Below are 12215 nucleotides of genomic sequence, written 5' to 3' on the forward strand. Positions count from 1 at the left end.
GACTCCAGATCCAGTGCACTATAGAGTGTATCACTTAACTAGCTTCACCAAGCTCATTGGACAATCTCCAGTTTATCAAAGTCCTTAGCTTAAAAGACAGCCAAGATCTCCCATTTCATCCAGGGTCATATCTAGTCATCTTGATCTCTATTTTGCCACTGGCTCCTTCCAAAAATATAGTGTCAAGGACAGAACACACTCTTCTAGATGTAGTGTAATCACCAATCAGTCTGTCAGGTATCACTTTTCTTGGTGCTTAGCCTCTCCTAATGTAGTTCAGAGCCATGTTACCCCCCCCAACCCACCCCCTTTTTTTGGTTGTTATAGCAGATTGTTGATTCATACTGAGATTATAGTCTGCTAAACTTCCAGATCTTTTTTGTCCTTATCAAAACACATCTCCCCACCTTATACTTGGAAAGTTGATTGTTTCAGGTAAGATAATAGATTTACACCAATAAAATTTTATCTTATTAGCTCAAGATCTTTTTGCATCCTTATTCTGACTTCCAATGAGTTAACTTTACCCCCACAAATTCCTAATTCAGATCATCTGTGAATTTCATGCAGATGTTATCTGTGCCTTTATCTAGATCACTAACAGAAATATTAAAAACTGAGGCACTTTTCTTCAAAGATGACATTGAGCCATTAATGATTACTAGTTTTTAGAACTGTCCATTCAACACATTTCAAAACCATTTTACCTGTTCTACTGCTCAGATCACATATCTTCCTTTACCCCCACAAGAATAGCCTGAGGGATTTTGTCAAATATTGGGTTAAAAATTTAAATGACCTACATCTAAATCTAAAAATCCAAGTAATTTATGTCAATTCTCTGATTTATAGGTTTGGTAACTATTTCCTGTTTTAGATGTCCACTAATCATCCCTTTAATAACATTCTAGAATTTTGCCAGGAATCCAAGTCATGCTTACTTCCTTCATTGTTAAAATAGAGTTGGGGAAGAGAGGTTGGGCTGGATGATATCTAGGGATTTTCATCAGTTTTAACATTGCATAATCTTTGAAGGACCATAGTTAATTCCATTAGCCCTTGTTTCTGTTTTGTTTTCATACAGGGAAAAAAGGAAAGAAACTATATTAAGTGCCTCTTATGTGCCAGACATTATGTACCACTTAATGTGCTAGGAACATTACCCTGGGGAGATGGATGCTATTATTATCATTACCATTTTACAGTTAAAAAAACTGAGGCAGACATAGATTGTGATTTGCTCAGTGTCACATAGCTTGGACGTGTCTAATGCCTGATTTATATTTAGGTCTTCCTGACTCTAAGTCTAGCATTTTATCTACTCTGCCACCAACCTGCAAAGGACCTTATATATACTATATAGTCAATTAATATTTGATGAGTTCTAGTTTTATTTCCATCATCTTTAATAGAAAATGACCAGACTTGATTTATAATTTAGATATCAAGTTATTTGAGATTATTTTTCTCACAAGGAAGGCAAGCACTGAATTAAGTTTTTGACAGCTCTGTAATACTAAAGACTCACAGTGAGCTTATAATCCACCAGAACATTATTTTTTTTTCACATGAATGATTTTCTAGCCACAGCTCTTTCGTCTTATACTTCTACAATTATGGCTTTGAATTCAGTTTCTTTAGCTTTTTCTATTTTTCTTTTAAATTCTATTGTGTTAGTTTGGACTAAATGTTCCAAGTGATTATCCCAGATATTTTTGTTATCTATTATTTAAATTGCTTATTAAACAATAGAAGAGGGTCAAGGACAAAGCCCTAAGAATATCATTATAGACCTTCATTTAATTTAACCATCCCTGATAATGATAGTCTTATATTTCTCTTTCCTTTCTTTAGAATCTCTGTTACTGCTCCTTTTACTTGTTTTTAAACCCTCTAAAGTTACCAATAACCTCATAACTCTTCCTGGATGTATAGTAGTAAGGAACATAGTAAGCCTTTGGGTAGAGAAAGAGGTCTTTTATCTCCCCACCCAAACTGCTGATACATGGTCTGTTTTGATTGACATATTCTTTCCTACTTTTGAGTAGAGTATTGGAGATTGAGTAGATTAGATTAGGTTACACCTTGTGAGATCCAAAAGGTCAGGAGTTCAGTGAATGTGGCAGCCATACTCTCAAAAGCAATCTACAGGATCCAGTCTAGCAGTGAATCTGCCCCTGTAACCAATATACTTTCGGGGAGAGAAATTTCACCCATTGGGACAACACTTGGAAGTGAACTTAGAATTATCTAAAATCTGAGGTCAATCTAAAAGAGACCAAGCTGACAAAAGGGAATTATGTCTCATTTTGGGGAACTGATTTGTGCTTCTGTTCTTGCTGTTGGAAAGTTAGATGGTACAGTATATAGAGCACTGACAATGGAGTCAGGAAGATTTGAATTAAAATCCTTCTTCAAATTTACTATCTGTGTGACCATGAGCTTCAGTTTCTTCAACGTTAAAATGAGGATAATAAAAGTTACCTAACAAGTGTGAGATCATTGTTGCTCTCATGTATTTAATGACTAATTATTGTATTAGTACCAAGGTTTTCCCCCTTTTCTACTTCCTTTTCCAGCATCAACCAACGTGAGAAATTATTTATCCAGTAGAATGGCTAAAATCTAATCAAAGACAGTAAAAGAAATTCTTAGTTTGGGTTAATGGATTCATTCCTGTTCATTATTGTTTGCTCAAACAGGTCCCTTTTGTGATATGGAAATTGATAAATGTCTTTGACCAAGATTTGGGTAACCCAAGTTACTTACCCCAGGACCCTCATTGTAATGTAGCCCACCCTCTCACTGGATAACACTTTCATTGTCTCATTACTTATTAACCAAGAGTGTATTTTTTTTGAGCCCACTAGCATGAAGGATCTTTTAACTAAGAGATGTCCAAATGACCATGATTTTATTAATAAACATTCTGGCCTTATTAATAAGATGATTAAATTACCCAGAAATTATGTTTCTCAAAACTTTTTATGTATCACACATGATTGTTGTAAAAATCAAATAAGATATTTGTAAAGCACTTAATACAGTGCTTGGCACATCATAGGTACTTAACAATTGTTTGTTCTTTTTCATACTTTTTTTTTTTTTTTTTTTTTGCTGAGGCAATTGGGGTTAAGTGACTTGCCCAGGGTCACACAGCTAGACAGTGTCTGAGACCAGATTTGAACTCTGGTCCTCCTGACTTCAGGGCTGGTGCTCTATCCACTGTGCCACCTACCTGCCCCCCTTTTTCATACTTTTGAGGTAAATATTCCTTTATTTTAAAAAACACTAACTTGTTAATTGGCTAAATAGTTTTCAGGTGCTAATCATTGAGAGGTTGTCAATAATATGATAATGATACTAATTGTAACTTAAAATTGGTATTGGGGAGAACATATCTGAATGGAGGTCAAGCTGATAACATTAAAGAAAAGTATCCCAAGCCATCAAGGGGTACACATAAGATCCTAAGATAGAGGTGGATGTAACCTTTCTCTAAGGAAGGAAACTCAATGAAAATTTAAAAAACTGTTTTGATTTATTATAAGATTTGACTTCAAACCCACTTCCTATAAGAAAACTTTTTAATTTCTTCCAACTCTCCCATTGTCTTTACTGCTATTGCCTTCCCTCTGAGATTACCTTCTCTTTACGTGGTATGTATCTTGTATGTACAGCTATTCACATGATTTTTCCCATTCTGGTAGAATATGCTCTTTCAATGCAGGGACTATATTTTTGCTTTTCTATTTTTGCAACTCATCAGTGCAAGTGAGATTTGGGATAAAAACTGTCAGAGTTCATAAAGTCTTAAAAATTTGAAAGACATCGATATCTTTTCTACATATTCTGCCTTAACCTTGGACACTATCAATCTCCATTTCCTTTCTGACAGTGTCTTCTCTACAGTTTTTGTAACATTACTTTCTCTTGGTTCTCTTCTCTGCCTCTTGGTTTCACTAGTTTCCTTCAAGTCTCAATTAAAATCCCATCTTTTATATGAAGACTTCTTCACCACTCTTAAATTCCTTCTCTTTGTTGATTATATCTTATTTATTCCTTATATACTTTGCACATTTTTGTTTGCTTGTTATCTCCCCCATTAAATTATAAGCTCCTCAAGGGTCTGTCTTTCGTCTCTTTTTTGGATCTCTGACATTTAATATAATACCTGGCATATAGCAGACACTTAAAAATACTTCCTTTTAGAGGAGACTCCTATCAGTCTCCTTTCCTGGAACTTCATCTAGATCAATGATGCTTAACTCTCTGTTCTAGTTTCTCTTCTCTTTCCCTTCTGGGTTATCTCATTCAGTGATTTTCATCATTTGTCATGAGGTGAATTATTGTCTCTATGCACAGAATTCTCATATCTACATATCTAGCCCTTATTTCTCTCCTGGATGTCTCTGCCCATGAAAATCTCAAAACCGACTCTCTCCAAAATAGAAAAGTATCAGATTTACCACCATTTTTCCAAGTCTCTCAGACTCTCAACTTCAGTGTTATCATCAAATCCTCAGATGAACTCATTCTACATATTAATCCATTACCAACCCTGTCTTTTTTCAAGTTCCAAAACATCTCATTTATATCTTCTCTATATTCAGACAAACATCATCCTATTTCAGGCACTCCTCACCTCTAACCTGGCCTATTAGCTGTAGTTTCTCCCACTCCATCCAATCTTTCATTCATCTACCAAAGTGATCTTCTTAAAGTACATATCTGATCATGCTATTTCCCCATTCAATCCACTTTGGGAACTCTATTACGCATCAGATATAACTTTTTTTTTTTAGAATTTTTAAAGCTCTTAACACTTAGATTCCTTCCTACCTTTCAAGTCTTATTTCACGTCATTCTTTTCTACCATCCAACTACACTATCATCTAACAATACTAGTCTTTTTTGCTATTCCTCACATTTGACACTCCATCTTCTGATTTCTTCCTCTTTTTGCATTGACTATCCTCTATGCCCAGAATGTTCTTTTCTTCACTTATAACTCCTAACTGTTTTAGTTTATTATAAGATTTGACTTCAAACTCACTTTTTGCAAGAAAACGTTTTAACTTCTTCCACTTCTCCCATTGTCCTTACTGCTATTGCCTTCCCTCTGAGATTACCTTTTCTTTATCTTATATGTATCTTGTATGCACGGCTATTCACTTGATTTTTCTCCCTCTGTTAAAATATGCTCTTTCAGTGTAGAGACTGTATTTTTGCCTTTCTATGTCTTGTCAGTTCTTAGCATAGTGCCTACTGAATAATAAGTTTTCAATAAATACTTATTGACTGACTAATTAGAAAATATTAGCTATGAGTCTGGCTACAACAACTAGGATGAGATTCCCCTTCAGATCAGGAATGCTGAGTTTTTGACTCAGTCTGGACTATTTTTGCATATGAACTTTTAAAAAAAGATGATATTGCTAAAGCCATCTTGTCTTCCAATGATCTCATCTCTGAGTCACTTGTTAGAGCCAGCAGAGGTAATAGTCCTAGTTTACTAACTCCTAGAAGGGTTTCTGTGTCCAGATGACTGAGGTTTCTGGGAGTCTGATCACTGGGATATTTTTGACTTTTTCTGTACCCTGAACCTTTAGTGAGTTTTTCTTGTCTCTCTAGTATGAACTGGGGTTTCCCAAAGATGAGGTAGTGGGGTCTTCACTTTTACACCTTGTTCCTGCTACAGAATCAGACTGGCACCAAGTCAGGAGTCAGGTATGGTCAGCTATTTATGGAGATTAGAGCTGAAATTGGGTGTGGTCAGGTCATCAGGAGTCAATAAAGTTGATTCACTTCCAAGAATCAAGATAAATTATTCTAACTTTGTAATATTCATCTCCAAATAACCTCAAGATAGTACCTCCAGACAAATCCAGAAAAAGCAGAACTATAAAAAGATGGGGTAAAACAATCTTTTAATCCACAAGATTTATAAGATTGGCAAAAAGGTCTGTTTCACTTTAGGTTAAAGGGGAGCACAGTCTAGGAAGCATCCCAACAAGTCAGATGTACCACTTCAATAAAATAGGAGATTTTGAGTTCCAGTGTGGTGGTTCAGGCAACACAAAGACAAAGGCCCCCAACCTCATGGGGGGACAGGCAGACACAAGCTCTGAGAATCTCCTCATGTTCCAGCAGAGCTCTGGGCAGACAGACTCCATCAGCTTCAGTTGCTTTGGGATAGTCCCAAGGAACTGTAGAATTATCCCCTGGACTCAGCACATGCCAAACATAAAAATGAGTACACAGGCTCATCACCAGGTAAAATGCCAATACTCCCTACAGCCTCAAGCTGTACCAGTCAATCTATGTCTCATGCCCTCAACATAGCACCAGACACAAAGTTTCTCTATGGGTCTCAGGGTAACATTAGTACAGTACCAAGTATACAATCAGGGAGTATAGTCACTGTTTCAAAATGCCTGAGATTGTGCCTCTTCTACTTCAGCATCAGAGCTCAAAATTTAAAAAAAGGGAAAAGGCCAAAAAAAGATGAGCCAAAAACAATAAAAGAATTTGAAAGTTATAATGGTGATAGAGAAAACATGACACAAAATTAAATGAGGATGATATTAAAACACCTCTGGGCAAAATCCCACAGAAAAATAGGAAGTGGTCTCAAACTCAGAAAGAACTCATGGAAGAGTCCAAAAAGAAGTTTTAAAATCATATAAGAGAAGCAGAAGAAAAATTGGAGAAATAAATGAGAATGATGCAAGAAAATTATGAAAAAAAAGTCAAAAACTTGGGAAAATTAAACAACTACTTAAAAAATAGAATTGGCCCAATGGGAAAGAAAGTACAAAGCTAACAGGAAAATAATTATTGCTTAAAGGTTAGAATTGGACAAGGGGAAGCTAATTAAACAAATTCAAAAGAATGAGAAAATAGAAGAAAATGTACAATATCTCACTGGAAAAACAACTTAGCTGGAAAATACATCCAGGAATGACAATTCACAATTATTGGGCTACCTAAAAGTCATAATCAAAAGGATCACCTAACAACATTTTTGAGAAACTATCAAAGAAACTACCCATATTCTGGGAGCAGAGGACATGAGAAGCATTGAAAAAAATCCACTTATCATGTCAGGAAAGCAATTCCAAAATGAAAACTCTATGGAACATTATACCAAATCACAAAATTATTGGGTCAAGGAAAAAATACTGCAAGTATAGAAAGAAACAATTCAAATACTGGGAAACCATAATCAGATTTACACAGGATTTAGCTGCTGTCACGTTAAAGGATTATAAGTCATGGGATGTGATATTCCAGAAGACAACAGAGTTAGGACTACGAACAAGAATCAAATACCCAGTAAAACTTAACATAACAATATTTCAAAGGGAGACATGGTCAATTAAATAGAAGGATTTCAAGTTTACATAAGGAGAATTGAACAAAAAAATTTGATCTCTAATATCAAGGTTCAAGAGAAGTTTGAAAAGGGAAAAAGGGAAAAGAAAACATAAGGATTTGATTGACTGAATGATTTACATCCTTACATGGGAAGATTCTACTTTTAATTCTTAAAAATTGTATTAGTAATAGTATAGCTGGAAGGAATATACCAAAAAACGGGTATAAGGTGAATTTGAGGTAATGACATTAAAAAAAATAAAAGAAAAAGAAGAAAGAGAAAGGCAGAATGGAATAAATTATTTCACATAAAGAGGCACAAAAACCTATTATAGTGGAGAGAGAGAAATGGGAGCTTAGGCAATGAACATTGTTTGAACCTAATTTTCATCAATATTGACTCAAAGAAGATGTAATATACATAATCAACTGAATGTAGAAATCTATATTACCAGACAGGAAAGTAGAAATGGAGGAGATTAACTAAAGGACAGCATAAGGAGGAGCTAATAGAAGAGATGTGAGGGCAGACCAGAAGAGGCAGTAGATAAAAGCTAAAAACTGTCAAGGAGAGAAAAGGTGAAAGAAGAGGAGAAACAGGAGGAAAAATAGGTTGGGGAGAAATACATAGTTAATAATCATAATTGTGAATGTGAATGGTAAGAATTTCCCATTTAAAAAAGTAGATAATAGAGTAGATCAAAAACTAGAATACTACAAGATGTTGTTTATAAGAATCATACTTGAAGCAGAGAGACAAAAAAGGGAGTAAAAGACAAGTAGAATATATTATTGCTTTTACATTCTTGTGTGTGTATGTATGTGTGTGTTTATAATACTTGCATTCAGTATTGATGGGATTTTGATTATTACTCTCAACACAAACCTGCCCTCTTCACAGCCCAAACCCTACAGAAAATCCTACAGAAATCCTCAATCACTAGCTGACAAGTGCAGATCTACAGGGTCTATAATTCCATCATCCACCAATAATAATTGGTTATTATTAGCCAATAAGAACATTAACAGAATGTAGACCAGAACATTAAACCACAAACTTTAATAAATCTTTCCCCTGACATAGTACTTGTGCACTATCCTTTGCCATCCTTTGGGAGAACTTATGATGATGTCAGGCTAATCATAATATCATTACTATATATTAATAATCCCCTTTAGGGGCTTTTCTGTATGTATTGTGGGTAACCACAAATGCAGTTCCAACAAGTTCTTAGGACTTCTCCATGTCAGCAAACTCTTCCTGCAAGTTCAAAATCTACATAAATTGTGATGTACTCAAATTCCATAAATATCTTTGTCTTGCTTTGATTGGCTATTGACTCCTGCTAAACTTCAAAAAGGAGCACAGTCTCATCTGTGTGTGTGATTCTCAATAAATCTTAACGGATGGGGGCAGCTAGGTGGCACAGTGGATAGAGTACAAGCCCTGACGTCAGAAGGACCTGAGTTCAAATCTGGTCTCAGACATTTAACACTAGCTGTGTGACCCTGGACAAGTCACTTAACCCCAATTCCTTCATCAAAAAAAAAAAAAAATCTTAATGGATGGCTTTACTTGATTTGGGAGATGATCTGAGTCTGAATTCTTTTAAAGATGACCCCATACATTACCTCCTTGAATTCCAACAGTATCAGCAACATTATGTGATGATCAACTATGATTCAGCTCTTCTGAACAACATAATGATCCAAGAAAAGTACAAAGTACTAATGTAGGAGAAGGCTATCCACATCCAGATATAGAACTGATGGATTCTGAATATGAATCAAAGCAAACTTTTCCCCACTTACTTTACTATTTTTCATGGATTTTTTTTCTTTTAATCTATTTCTTCTTTCACTATTGTGACTACTATGGAAATATGCTTTACATGATAGCACATGCATAACTGATATCAAATTACCTATCATTTGAGAAATAAGGAGGGGAGGGAGAAATTGAGAAAAATTTGGAATTCAACATCTTATAAAATAAATGCTTAAAATTATCTTTACATGTAATTGGGAAAAATAAGAGACTATTAAAAATTAAAAAATAAATAAATACAAAGGAGCCAAGAAGGGGAGAGAAGATTAGGATTAGTGCTGAAGAATCATTTATTATCTTACTTTACTTTAAATTTGTTCTTTTGAACTCTTGCCTGCTTTTTCTTAATGATTCAAAAACAGTAAAACTTCTTAAATCAATTTTACTAAAATCAATTCTATTAAATCAAGATTGATTTAGTAGAAAGATCTCTAACACAAAATGGCTGCATGAGTCTAGTCACTTAGCCTCTTAAAGTCCCGGGAAATTCGTTAGAATCATATATTGCAGACAAGGTGAAAATATTCCTTGTCCTTCCTGTCCTCCCCTTGAAGCTCCCTACATGAATGAAATGACAGGTTTAGGCATTCAAAGCCCTTCATAATCTAACTTCCCCTAACTTGTCAGCCTTTTTATATTTTGCACCACTTCACACACTCTTCTATCCAATAATACTGTCCTCCTTGTTGCTCCTTGAACCATTTCTCATTGCCAGGCATTTTCACTGACTTTTCCCTATGCCTTAAAATGCTCTCTTTCCTCATCTCTGTTTCCTGAATTCCTTGGCTTTCTCCAAGTCCCAGCTAAAATCCCACCTTTTATAGGAAACCTTTCTTAGTTCTAGTGCCTTTTCTCTGTTAATTATTTTCTGTATTCATTTGTTTGTTGTTTCTCCTATTAGATGGAGAACTCCTAGAGAGCACCAGGGATTGGTTTTGGGGTTTGTTTTTTTTTTTTTTTTTGTTTGTTTGTTTGTTTTGGCCTCTCTTTGTATTTCCAGCCCTTATCACAATGCCTGGAACATAGAAGTCACATAATAAATGCTTATTGACCCTACTGATTAGGACTGACAAAGCGGGGGTGGGGGGTGGGGGGGGGTGGGGAACCTTGAATTTCTTAAAAACCTAATAAGACAGCTATGTGTTGATTTTTTTATACATGACAAGGAAGATATGTCAACCAGTGGCTTTCCTTCAATGTGATGAAGTTTAGATTTGGGGTACCCAAATGAAATTAGAGGTTCTGATGGTCAGGGAGTTAAATGAGGTCTAGTGGCAGGTTCGGAGTTCAGGGAATCAAATGGAGGGGTTTGGTTCCCCTGCAACCCCTCAAGATTCGGCACAAGGTTAGGGAGTTTGGGGGAACTCCCTTCTGACAGTGGAAGAAGTTCCCTGTAAAGGAATTTATAGACCCAAAAACCTAGATTGATAAAAGAGGTTTATTATGGTGATTGGAAGTAAAGTTAAAGTCTGGTTAAGGAAATGGGTGAGGGTAAACTCCAGTGGGCAGAAAGATCCTGGCTGTAAAAGGTACTGCGAAGGTTTATCTGCAAAAGCCTTAGTTGATGGAAGCTTATTATATTGCTTGTCTTGGTGGGAGTTGGGAAATCTGAGCAGATCATTAGAATGGGGGCTGGGAGAGCCCAAGTTGGCTCAGAACCAATGAGGGCTGGGACAAGTTGGATCTCCTATTGAAATTCAAAGGGATGCTTTTGACCAGGGTTTGTGAATCAAAAACCTTAGCTTCCTGGATGATAATGCATTAGCCAGGAGGGGTTGGTAATCAAAAAGGAATAAATCAATCTGAAAGGAATCATAAATCAATTTCTTAAAGGGACTATAACCTGCTTCAAGTGGACTTTGTGGGAGGAAGGTAAGACCAAGGGAAAAGAGAGGAAAAGTGGCATAAAAATTCAGTAAAAGGAGTCAGAAGTCAATCTCTGGGTCTTGAGAATGGAAGGAAAGGGGATGGGCAGAGAAAGTACTGCAGGCTTAGGGGACCCTTAGACCCAATTGCTTCTTAAACCCAGTCCTAGGAAGGTATAGTAAAATTCAGAATGAAAGAAAAATACTGAATGGCACTTCATGAAACCAGAAGTCTGATCTGGGTTTTGTCATTAAATAGCTGTGTGACCTTAGAGAAATCCTTTCCTCTATCTGGACTTTCATTTTCTCTTCTGTATAATGAGACTATTAGACTAGAGAATTTCTAAAGTCCCCGCCAGCGCTGTCCCTCTATAAGTAGTTTTGCTATTCTGAGGCCTTTATTTACTTCACCTCATGGTACTAACTGGTTAGTAAATAGCTCTTGATGGACAAGAGTAATTGGCCTGAATCTAACACAATGAAATTTAATAGGAATCAATATAATTCAAAAATTCAGCTGCAGAAGTATAAGATGGATTATAAAGAAGTTAATATGGAAAAAACCCAAACCCTAGAGATTTTATAATGGCAGCCAGTCTCCCAAAAGTTAACATTACAGTATCTTAGGCTTCATTAGCAGAAGCATTGTGTGCATGATGTCTCTCTTCCTTTATCAGATCATAACAATGTCATCATCATCATCAAGCTGTCAGGTATGTGCTGATTTAAGGGTTATAGAAGGCTTTGCATACATCAACATATAATTAAAAAGAAAAATAAGCTATAATTAATAGAGCTATAAAGTTTTCCTGTATATATTTTTCCTGTCTTATAAAAGTGGATTTGTCCATTTTAATTGATGTCTCTTAAATCTAGAATTTTAAAACACATAGGGTGATTTTATAAACCCAAAATAGTTATGGAAATACCAATTTTTGCTTGATGTATTCAGCACTTCTAGTTTTACCCTGAGGAGAAATTTGTTTTTGGCCTTTCCTCATTCCCAGCTAGGGAGGCAATGGCCCATCTATACCGTGAACCCTTCTCATTATGTCCTGTCCCTTACCGGGTTTGGGGGCAAAGAAGGGAGGAATTACAAAGGGTTCCTCCTTGTCATCCTCCTTACCTGGAAAGCACTTCTT

This window comes from Antechinus flavipes, chromosome 3 (genome assembly GCF_016432865.1).
Source record: "Antechinus flavipes isolate AdamAnt ecotype Samford, QLD, Australia chromosome 3, AdamAnt_v2, whole genome shotgun sequence".
Classification (NCBI taxonomy): domain Eukaryota; kingdom Metazoa; phylum Chordata; class Mammalia; order Dasyuromorphia; family Dasyuridae; genus Antechinus; species Antechinus flavipes.